Source organism: Oncorhynchus tshawytscha, linkage group LG07 (assembly GCF_018296145.1).
Source record: "Oncorhynchus tshawytscha isolate Ot180627B linkage group LG07, Otsh_v2.0, whole genome shotgun sequence".
Lineage (NCBI taxonomy): Eukaryota > Metazoa > Chordata > Actinopteri > Salmoniformes > Salmonidae > Oncorhynchus > Oncorhynchus tshawytscha.
This window is the reverse complement of record NC_056435.1, coordinates 29665192-29677426: the sequence shown is the minus strand read 5'-3', so window position 1 is coordinate 29677426 and position 12235 is coordinate 29665192. Positions and strand designations below refer to the sequence as shown.

The window sequence follows — 12235 nt, the reverse complement described above, 5'->3', positions numbered from 1 at the left end:
ATTCCATGCGAGAAATTGCCAAGAAACTTGAAGATCTCATGCAACGCTGTCTACTACTCCCTTCACAGAACAGCACAAACTGGCCCTGACCAGAATAGAAAGAGGAGTGGTAGGCCCCGGTGCACAACTGAGCAAGAGGACAAGCACATTAGAGTGTCTAGTTTGAGAAACAGAAGCCTCACAAGTCCCCAACAGGTAGCTTCATAAAATAGTACCTGCAAAACACCAGTCTCAATGTCAACAGTGAAGAACAGATCCACAGATGATGCAATCTCTATTGTACTCCACACTGCCCTTTCCCACCTGGACAAAAGGAACACCTATATGACAATGCTATTCATTGACTACAGCTCAGCGTTCAACATCATAGTACCCTCAAAACTCATCACTAAGCTAAGGAACCTGGGACTAAACACCTCCCTCTGCAACTTGATCCTGGACTTCCCGACGGGCCGCCCCCCAGGTGGTGAGGGTAGGTAGAAACACATCTGCCACACTGATCCTCAACACTGGAGCTCCCCAGGGGTGCGTGCTCAGTCCCCTCCTGTACTCCCTGTTCACCCACAACTGCATGGCCAGGCACGACTCCAACACCATCATTAAGTTTGCAGACAACACAACAGTGGTAGGCCTGATCACCGACAACGACGAGACAGCCTATAGGGAGGAGATCAGAGACCTGGCTGGATGGTGCCAGAATAACAACCTATCCCTCAACGTAACTGTTGTATAGCACACTGTATTACTTATACAACTAATATAAGGACAGGACATGAGACGGGAGTAGAAATGAACGTTGGCATTGTTTAATGGGTTTCACAGGAAGAACATTCCAAACATTTCAATGTAGGTAAGCAAGGGGGGTTACAGGTGCCCTAAAGGGACAAAACTAGAATATCAATACACAACATATTCCTCCCCCTTTGCCTTTGACTCATAAGGAAAAAGTAAATATTCACTGTTTTACCTATTGTTTTCTTTTTAATATAATTTCTCAATGTAAATAAATGAACTTTTCAGAATAACCTTTTCTAAACTAGGGATAGAGGGTAGACTGCCTCAGTCCCCAGACTTAACCCTGGGGTGTATTCTGCCCCGATGTCGGAGGTTAGTCTGAACTAAATAGTCAACCTGTCAGGGGGGCGTCTTTCTCTTGCAAGGTAATGACGATGTACTGGTGAGTCTACAGTCACATTATCTCTGAGTCTGAGTGGTGATGGTGTATACCCAGACTGGGGTGCAACAGTACCCTGAGTAGTCACTCTGGCTGGTTCAGGTGAGTCTGGAGCACTTTCCACATTAGTTGGTTGCTGCAGTGGATGTTCAGGTGATAGCTCGTAGTCATGGTAGGTCTCCAGTAGCTGATCTTGGTTTGTCCCTTGACAGGAGTCATCTCTGAGGTTGGTTCCTGGCAACAGTTGATCCACGTGTCTCCTCCAGATGATGTTTTCCAGTGTGTGAACTGTGTAGGACATAGGCCCTGTTTGTGCAACCACTGTGGCTGGTATCCACTTTGGACCTTTGCAGTAGTTCCGAGCAAGAACTCTCTCTCCAGCTATGAAGCCTCTGTATTTTGCTTTGCTCCGTCTCTCCACCTGTGCTCTCTGTTGTGTCTGTACAACCTGTCTCATCTTTGGAGGTCTTAGGGGGTCGAGTCGCGTGCGAAGCTGTCATTTCATCATGGCTGACGCGGGTGCCACGTTGGTTGTAGCGTGGGGAGTGTTTCTGTAGGTTAACAGGAAGGTGTTTAGACGCCTATTGAGGTAGCCGTTCCCTTGTGATGATTTTAAAGCTTGCTTTATCGTTTGGACAAACCTTTCAGCGAGGCCGTTCGTTGCAGGGTGATACGGCGCTGACTTGATGTGCTGAATTCCATTTGCTTCCATGAATGACCGGAACTCTTCAGACACCAGTTGGGGGCCATTATCACTAATGAGTTGCGTTGGCAAGCCGAAGCGACTGAAGATTGACCGTAGCTCTTCGATGGTTCTCTCAACTGAGGTGCTCTTCATCACTGTGACTTCAGGCCATTTCCTGTGTGCGTCAACTACAACTAAGAACATACGATCCTCCAGTGGGCCTGCATAGTCTATGTGGACTCGCTGCCAAGGCGCCTCTGGGAAGTCCCATGGGTGTAGTGGCGCTAATTGGCTAGCTGAGGCATGTTCCTCATCTTTTGACATGCGGAACATGACTTGACCTTGTCTTCGATAGCTGCGTCCAGACCTGGCCACTAAAAGTAGCTGCGTGCAATCTCCTTCATTCGCACCATGCCACAGTGCCCTGAATGGAGTTCTTCAAGCACCTGCCTTCTCAGTGATGGTGGTATGATGACTCGAAAACCCCATAGCAAGCATCCAAACTGACCTGTGAGCTCGTTTCTCCTCACTAGGTAAGGGCTGTAAGCTGTCCCACGTCTCTCCTTCTTTTCCACGAGTGACAATGTCCACGACCTCACTGGATCAGTGTGGGTGAACTTTTTCACTTGGACGGATGTAACTGGGGCGTTCGTCACTTCCTTGAAGTAGAAGATTTCAGCCTGGGAGAGCTCAGTGTGTGCCGTCTGCATTGCAGTGCTGCTCAGACCTTCTGTACTTGATATCGTACTGGTGAACAGATAACAATAACGCCCATCGCTGCATGCGGCTAGCTGCAAGCAAAGGAATGCCGGTGTGGGGACCAAAGATGGATGTGAGGGGTCTATGGTCCGCCAGCAGTGTGAATCATCGGCCAAAAGAAACCAATGAAATTTCTGAACTCCAAACACAATGGCGAGTGCTTCACACTCTATCTGTGCTTAATTGCTCTCGGCTTTACTTAAGGTCCGTGATGCAAAAGCAATTGGCCTTTCTTCACCTGATGGCATGATGTGTGAGACAACCGCACCAACGCCATAAGGCGATGCATCACATGCCTACTGTAATGGCAAGTTGGGGTTGAAGTGGGTTAGGGCCTCTGACTGAGCTAAGGCTGTTTTCACTTTCTTGAAGGCCTCCTTGTGACAGGTTAAAGGAAATATTCATAGCCTGTTATACATTAAAAAGTATTAGTAAATTCATATTATGTGAGGATCTTAAAACATCTAAGGTTAAAAATATCATGCATTGAGTATTAGTTGATAGAGATTGATAACATTCATATAATTTTGTTAAAGTTGAAATCCGTCAAGCGTACAAAGGGTACAAATTGTGAGAGTAATGTGTAAACGTTATATTGATTACTTTATTTTGTGGTGCCTAAAAGTGTTCATCTGTGATCTACGAAATGCTCTTAATCTATGAGCCTGAGATCGATTGCTCTGGTCTCCACCCATATTCCTGGGGAAATTGCCGTCTTTTCTCATTGCACTAAAAGTTGAATTGAGAAAACAACACCGTATCACTCTCGTGATTATTTCTCCCCTGTTTTCAGGTACGTTATTGATGATAAAAAAAAGAGTAATTTAAATGTCATAACTCGCTAGCATGTCAAGAGAGTTTAAGGTGTGTCTTAGTATCATCTTGAGGAAGTTAGAGTTAAGTTTGCAGAGAGTAATATGAGCCCTGCTCGGTTGTAGCGAAGAATAGCATCGTACTGAGAGTAGCTGCCATTTTATGTTGATTGTGAATGAACATGTACGTTGTTAATAAGATATTTTGCTGTGTTATTTGTATAATGGTTTTTCTGTTGTTTTGTAATGCGTTACTTTTGTAAAATGATTGCACTAAAAGTTGAATTGAGAAAACAATACCGTATCACTCTCATGATTATTTCTCCCCTGTTTTCAGGGGCGTAACATTTTTGGAGGCTTCGCTGAGATTGCTGCTCAGATGTCCAGTTTCCACATCCTGGTCGCTGAATTCCGAGCCAGCTAAATCCCCACATAACAACTCAGGCAGGCTGCAGTGAGGAAAGTGTTGCTGTTCGAGGGAAGCTGGAAGTTAGTGGTTAAGTACGTGTCAACTAAGGCCATTGATCGACCATCAGAGACAGTAAGGACCATCTAATTCAGAGTCAACTCCTGCACAGTAAAAGTTCCTCCTGTTCTGTCAACATGACAAGCGCCTTGGAAGAACTACAGGAAGAGGTAGTAGGAGAATTGCACACCCTGACTAAAGACAAATTACTAGAGATATGTGATTTCCTTGAAATATCAGGCAAACAGAGAAGAGATGTTAAAAACAAATCCCGCATATCATTAATGACTCACATTATGATGTTCCTTGAAAGAGAGGAAGTTGCAGAGTTAGAAGATGGTGGCATGTCGGAATTGTTGCTACTTAAAGACGAAATGACAGAGATGATCCGTGGAATAGATAACAAAACAGGGCAAATTGACCATGATATTGAACCGGCCGGAGCACATCACAGAATAGAGGAACTGAGAACTGTAACCCCACAACAAGGGGTGGGAACTGAGCAGATTACTGCAGCCAAAGCCAGTGATTCTCTGCGTCAGCCCCAACCCCATGCCAATCTTCAGGGGAGCGTGCGGCTCTCACCCAATGCACAGCCCAGCTCATACTGGCGCAAAGAGTTTAACATTTCTGGTCAGATAGGTGAACCTGGCCAGAAAGAAAAACAGATTTTTTCCAGCCTTGCCCATCAGATCGAGAATGGACTTAACAGAGGCTCTCCTGAGGTAGAAATAGTAGACGCAGTAGTCAGGGCTATTTCTCCAGGCTCACAGCTACGCAGCTACTTGGAAGGTAAACCCCAGCTAACTCTTCCCACACTTAGATGTATCCTGCGTTCCCACTTCCAAGAGAAGAGTGCAACAGAGCTTTACAAACAGCTAGCTTCAGAAGCACAGCATAGCAAGGAGACCCCTCAAAGCTTCCTGATGAGCGTCTAAGATTTGAGGCAGAAAGTACTGTTTGCATCCCAGGAGTCAGAATCAGGGCTGAAGTATGACCCTGCTCTAGTCCAGAGCATGTGTTTACACACAGTCCTTACGGGTCTCCAGAGTGACAGTATCAGGATAGACATGCAGCCTCTCCTGCTAGAGAGTGAAACATCAGATGAGGTTTTGCTAGAGAAGCTTAACATTGCTTGCGCTAATGAGATAGAAAGACGAAACAAAAAGCGGTTTAATGCCCCACAGCCTGCTACAACTGTAAGTGTAGTCCAGTTAGAAGATACGCCATCTGCAAAGTGTCCTGTGAAGGAAGCCAAAGCTAAGATACCCGCAGAACTGTTAACAGAGTTAGCTGAACTTAAGACAGGTGTAGCTTCTCTAAAAGGTCTCAGTGCAGAGATTGCTCAGATTAAGGAGACATTACGTTTATGGAAACATTATGTTTCAGGCACCGCCTTGTGCCTATGCCCCACCCCCAGTTAGGAGGCCAGATACTGACCCCCAGCCACCTGTTTCACTTACCTGAAAATTGACTCTACCTGTGAAAGGTTTTCCTGCACAGAGGAAAATGCCCACTCCTTACCATCCCTAGCTCAAGGTTGCCACCCCCGTAAGGTCACCTCGCTAGTCGGCAGACAGTGCCTTATTGAGTGTCACCTGAATCGCCACCACCTCCAAGCTCTATGGGACACAGGCCATCAGGTATCGGTCATTGATGAACGATGGAAAGAGGAATCTCTCCCAAACGCAAGGCTGAGAGATGTTTCAGAAATCCTGGACTCACCTGATAATCTAAGGTTGACTGCAGCAAATGGGACTGAAATGCCGTATCTGGGATGGATTGAAACAACTTTTCGGCTAGCCTCTGAAACTGAACTGATCGTCCCGGTGCTGGTAATGAAAGGCTGTGACCTATCTCATCCCATCCTAGGTTTCAGTGTTATCGAGCACATCCTGACAATGACCGAAAAGACTAAACGATACAGTACAGTAAAAACAGCTTTCCCAAGCCTCAAAAGGAACAAGGTGAGAGCTTTGATACAGGCTGTTAGAGCAGAACAGACAGATGAATACACAGTGAAAACCTAGAAAGAGAAGGTTGCTGTACCAAAACACAGTAGCATTCAGATTGAGTGCCGTGTAGCTTCCCAGACTTTCAAATACGACATGACAATGCTTTTCCAGCCAGACCTGAACCCGCAGTGGCCAGACGACCTTGAGTTCTTTGACACACTAGTCAGAGTCAGGAAAGGTCTTTTTCCAGTTATCCTGCTTGATGTCTCTAACCCCACTGACCACGACATTGCCCTGCTAGGACGCACAATAATCGGTACAGTACAAACCATTATGACTGTGTTACCTGCCCAAGTCTTTGAAAAAACTGTCACCCCAGCCACAGTGAATCACACCAGCGTTCGAACCCCATGTACTGCTACTGAACAGTGGGATCCACCAGTAGGTTTAACTCACCTAACCAAAGAGCAGAGAGAGGTTGTTAGGCAAATGCTTAGAGAAGAGTGTCACTCCTTCTCCAGATCAGACAATGACATTGGCTGCATTGAACGATTGAAAATGACTATTTCTCTAAAGGACTCTGAACCAGTACAGCGCACATACATGTCAGTGCCCAGACCACTGTATCAGGAGATGAAGGGTTACCTTTATGACCTCATAGTCCAGGTCTGGGTTAGGAAGTCAAACTCTTCATATTCTTCACCTGTCCTGTGCGTTCGTAAGAAGGACGGGACCTTCCAGTTGTGTATAGATTACAGAGACCTGAACAGAAAGACACATCCTGACCGCCAGCCCATCCCCCTGGTCCGAGACATCATGGACAGTTTAGGTGGTAATTCCTGGTTCTCCCTCTTAGATCAGGGAAAAGTGTACCACCAGGGGTTCATCTCTGAAGAAAGCAGACCACTGACAGCATTTGTGACCCCGTGGGGACTCTATGAGTGGATACGTATGCCATTCGGCCTCATGAATGCTCCTGCAGCTTTTCAGCGGTGTACGGAGGAGTGTTTGGAAGGGCTCTGGGATAACATCTGCATTCCTTATCTGGACGACACGCTAGTTTTCAGTAAAACATTCGACAGCCATGTGAATGATGTGTGAAAAGTTTTTCAGCGTCTCAGAGAGTATGGCATTAAACTCAAACCAAGTAAGTGTGATCTCTTTAAACCCCAGGTCCGTTATTTGGGCAGAATAGTGTCTGCAGAGAGCAGCCGAGTTGACCCAGCCGATTTTGAAGCAGTAAGAGCATTGAAAGAAATCAGACCAGAGTCTGTGGGCCAGCTCAGAAAAATGCTTGGTTTACTCACTTACTACAGACAGTACATCAAAGACTTTTCTAGGAGTGCCCGCTGCCTGGATGACCTCCTGAAAGCAGATTCAGAGAAATTACCTGACCACCCACGGAAAACAAAAACAAAGAAAGTAAGTCATGTGGTACCCTCAAACAAGCCAATCCTGTGGACTGACCAGCATCAATAGGCACTTGAACAGCTGATTGAGTGTTTGCTTCACCCACAAGTTTTAGGTTTCCCTGATTTCACTCAGCCATTTGTTGTACACACTGATGCGTCACACCAAGGCTTGGGAGCAGTTCTTTATCAAAAGCAAGATGGGAAGCTTAGGGTCATTGCTTATGGCTCTCGAACCTTAACAGCAGCTGAGAAGAACTCACTACCACTCGAGCAAGCTAGAATTTCTAGCTCTAAAATGGGCAATCACTGATAAGTTCCATGATTATTTGTACTATGCTCCGACCTTCACTGTATACAGCGATAACAACCCGCTCTGCTACATTCTGTCTATTGCAAAACTGAACGCAACCACTTCCAGGTGGGTTGCAGACTTGGCTGATTTCCACTTTACAATAAAGTACAGGCCAGGCAGAGAGAACGGTGATGCAGATGCTTTGTCAAGGATGCCACTGGATGTAGAGTCACTGATGAGAGAATGTTCTGAGGAGCTTCCACCAGACACCATTGCCGCCACGATACAAGCAGTTGAGGTACAGAAAGAGGCTGTTGTACCTTGGTCATTTTCAGCTGCATCTATGTCAGTATCAGCTGAAGGTGAGACAACCACTGCAACAACCAGCTCGATCCCAAAAGATGGGATAAGAGAAGCACAAGAATCTGATCCGGTCATCCGTCCTGTGCTCAATTTCAAACTGTCTGGTTCCAAACCGCCAGTTAAAGAGCAAAAGAAATTCAGTCCAAAGACAAAATGCCTATTCAGAGAATGGGACAAATTGACAATAGACCGTGATGGCATTCTGTACAGAATCACTACAGCCCGCAAGCAGTTAGCTCTACCAGAGCAGTACAAAGGTAAAGTGATGGAAGAGTTGCACAATAACATGGGACACCAAGGTACTGACCGCACTGTATCACTAGTACGTGACCGCTTCTTCTGGCCATATATGCAATCTGACATCGAGCACTATGTGACTAAAACTTGTAGCTGTGTCAAGCAGAAAAAGCCAGCCCATGAAACAAGAGCTCCTCTGACAAACATTGTGACAACACAGCCATTTGAACTGGTATGTATAGACTTCCTTCATCTCGACAGATCCAAAGGGGGATATGAGTACATCCTCGTGATTGTTGATCATTTTACACGTTTCACTCAAGCCTACGCCACCACATCAAAGTCAGGTAAAACTGCTGCAAATCTCATCTTTAATGACTTTGCCCTGAAGTTTGGGTTCCCGTCCCGCCTTCACCATGACCAAGAGGGAGAAACTGTTCCATCAGTTAAAGAAACTCAGTGGCATGGCGGAGTCCAGAACAACACCCTATCACCCGATGGGAAACGGTCAAGCGGAACGCATGAACAGAACATTGTTGCAAATGTTAAAGACACTAACTGAGACACAAAAGTCAAATTGGAAGGAGTCTCTGAACAAACTGGTTTATGCCCGTTGTGAAGTGACTGGCTATTCACCATTTTATCTTCTGTTTGGGAGATCACCCAGGCTTCCAGTTGATATGCTCTTTGGATTGTGCACAGAGGCAGGTTCCAGTAACCAGCGAGACTACGTGGAGAACTGGAAACGAGGGATGGAAGAAGCATACGCCATTGCAAATGAAAATGCTCAGAAAGCCGCTGAAAGAAGTAAGAAGTACTATGACACTAAAGTTAGGAGTTCAGTGCTACAGCCTGGCGAGCGAGTTTTGATTAAGAACCTGACACCAAGAGGAGGACCAGGAAAACTCTGTAACGATTGGGAAAATACAATTCACACAGTGGTGAGACAAATGGGTTCAGACCTGCCGATTTATGAATTGAGACCAGAAAAGGGTAGGGGACGCTCCAGGGTCCTGCACAGAAACCTGCTCATGTTCTGTGACCACTTACCTTTTGAGACACAACCAGAAATGACCAGTGTGGACAAGTGGACAAAAGTCAGAAAACGAGGAAACACCAGCCTGCATCACAGCCTCTAGATTCTGATGAAGACAGTGGGGATGAATATGACCTTCATCATGAGCCGCTACAGGTTCCCACATCTCCTACAGTACCTGAGGAGAGGAATGCTGAACCAGCGAGAGAGTGGGAACACAGGCCCCCAACAGTGAAACAGACAGTCGCAGTGCCAGTCCCTGATACGCTACCAGCACAGCCTCTTGTTGAAAAGCGGCTGGAGGAGACAACAACAGTTAAAGACCTGCCTGCTGAGGAGATGAACTTGCCTGCTGAAAATTTGCCTGATGATCATCCACCAAGTGCCTTTCCTTCATTAACAGATGCTGCTGAACCTGAGGAACCAGCCTACCAGCTGCCACAAAGAGAGAGAGACACCCTCCAAGACATATCACCTATGATCAGCTTGGTATCCCTTCCTGCTACAGTATCCAGCCACAGTTGTTCCCTGTCTACTCTGCACCAGGACTGGTTCCATGGCTGCCATCACTACAGCAATGTTACTTTCAGCCACCTTACATGTATGGGCTTCAGCAAACATGAGGCTACAGAGTTGACATGTTTGACCATGGACTACTGTCTGATTTCACAGACTGTCAAAAGAGACAATTTGCAGACTATGCATAGAGATCATTAAAATTGATGGACTGTTGATCAATAGTATGAGAAAAGATTGCTTATGTTATCTGTTTGTTCACATCCACTGTTTGGTCTTGTTCAAAAGTTCATGCAGTGGCTTTAACATGTTAGCTAGGTTTGGCACAAACTTTGCATAGTATGTCAGTAGTCCTAAGAATGATCTCAGCTGACTCACGTTCTGTGGGGATGGAGCTTCCGCAACGGCCTTCACCTTCGATGGCACCTTGTGGAGCCTTGAACTGTCTGACGTGGCCCAGGTACTCAACAGAGGGCCAGAAAAACAGACATTTGTCCTTCCGGACCCTTAGACCGTACTCCTCCAATCTCTGTAGTGTAGCATTCAGGTTTTTCAGGTGCTCCTGCTCGTCTTTGCCGGTGATGAGTTGATCATCGAGGTAACATTGGACCCCAGTGAGCACGCTCAGTATCTGGTCCATAGCTCTCTGAAACAAGGCTGGAGCTGAGGTGATTCCAAAAGGAAGTCTCCGGTACCTGTACAGTCCTTTGTGAGTCACTATGGTCAACAGTTCTTGTGACTCTTGGTCCACATGCATCTGTAGATAGGCCTGACATAAGTCTATCTTACTGAATTGTTGTCCTCCAGCTTAACCAGAAAAGAGGTCGTCAATGAGGGGTAGTGGATATATTTCAGCAGTCAAGACTGGGTTAATGGTGACTTTGAAATCACCACAGAGTCTGAGTGATCGATCTTTTTTCATGACTGGAACAGCGGGTGTAGCCCATTCACTAACATTCACTGGATCCAATACTCCACTCTCGACTAGTCTGTTAAGCTCCATTTCAACTTTTGGTTTTATGGTGTATGGGACAGGTCTATCTTTGAAGCATTTTTGCTTGCTGTCTGGTTTCACCGGCAGTTTAACTGTTATGTCCTTCATACTGCCAAGTTCTCCTTTGAACACATCCGAGTGTTTCCTCAATATCCCTTGTAGGTTTGTGTCCTCTTTTGAATTTCCTGCCAGTTTAGTTTGATCTTTTCCAGCCATGTGCGTGCGTCCTAGCAATGCTGGATGGTTGCCTTTCCCAATGTAGAGTGGTAGCTTTACCTTCTGTTCGTTGAGCTCCACTGTAACAATCACGCTTCCTCTCACTGGAACACTCTCACCGGTGTATGTTTTCAGCGTCATCTTTGTGGGTTGTAGTGTGAGGGGATGTAGTTTCTCCTTGTATACAGCCTCAGACAGCAACGATATGGCTGCTCTAGTGTCCACTTGCATCCGTACTACGTTTCCATCCAGTAGTGGTGTCACCCACTACCCGTATCCATTGTGTGAAATTGACATAACATGCAAAGATTCTTCCCCTTCAGACAGGGTATCACTTTGTTCATCCTCTGTGTGCTCCATTTTATGCACTTTCTTTTTGTACTTCCTGAAGTCACTTTTCCTTTGTTCAGTACTTTTGTTTGATTGTGTCTTTTTTTTTACATGTACGTTCGATGTGACCCTCTTTTTCCACAACTTCTGCAGTCTAAGTCTTTGCACCAACACTCCTCTGCTTGGTGACCTGGTTTCCCACAGCGATAGCATGGCTTGCCACCCCCTGCCTTTTTTTAACCACATAGACACCTTATACACTTTGGTCGATGCACTTAGCTGTTGTGCGTCTTTATTTTCCATTTCCATTGACGTACTCACTTCTATTGCTCTCTGCAATGTTAAGTTACTCTCAGTCAAAAGGCGTTTCTGAATTGCCTCGCTGCCCATGCCACACACTAACCTATCATGTATAGTGTCACTCATTGATCGCCCAAATACACAGTGTTCAGATAACTGTTTTAATACAGCCACAAACTGCGAGATTGATTCCCCCTTGATTTCTCTTATGAAGCCGCAATCTATCTGCGATTATCAGTGGTTTGGGAGAATAACGTCCTTTTAAGGTAGCCACAATTTCATGGTATGATTTATCACCAGGTTTTTCAGGCGTTACTAGGCTGCGCAGTCGATTGAATGTTTTTCCTCCCATAACAGTCAAATGTTGGCACAACGATTTCTGCTTTAATTCCATTTGCCAACACAAAGTACTCAAAATGTTCTGTGTAAGAACTCCATTGTTCCACAGATTCATCAAATATTCCTATATTTCCAATCATTGCAGACATTTTCGATTTATTTTTCTTTCTCACACTTTTCAAACGGTCCCTTACCCCCAGACCCTTTTTTTCTTTCTTTTAACTCACGCTGACTTCACTTTCTCCCGCAGCGAAACTCTTCCTATCCCTCGAGGCACTCGTTGCCATAACATCAAAGGCTAGCTAGCATCACTCGACTGGCTAGCTCCACGTTTTGTTTGCATCTTTCT

General features: G+C 45.7%; 1 pseudogene; it reads right to left on the bottom strand.

Annotated features, from left to right (window-relative positions):
• Positions 1 to 1670: 1670 nt before the first annotated feature.
• On the bottom strand, positions 1671 to 11148 carry LOC112255247 (annotated as a pseudogene).
• Positions 11149 to 12235: the final 1087 nt, after the last annotated feature.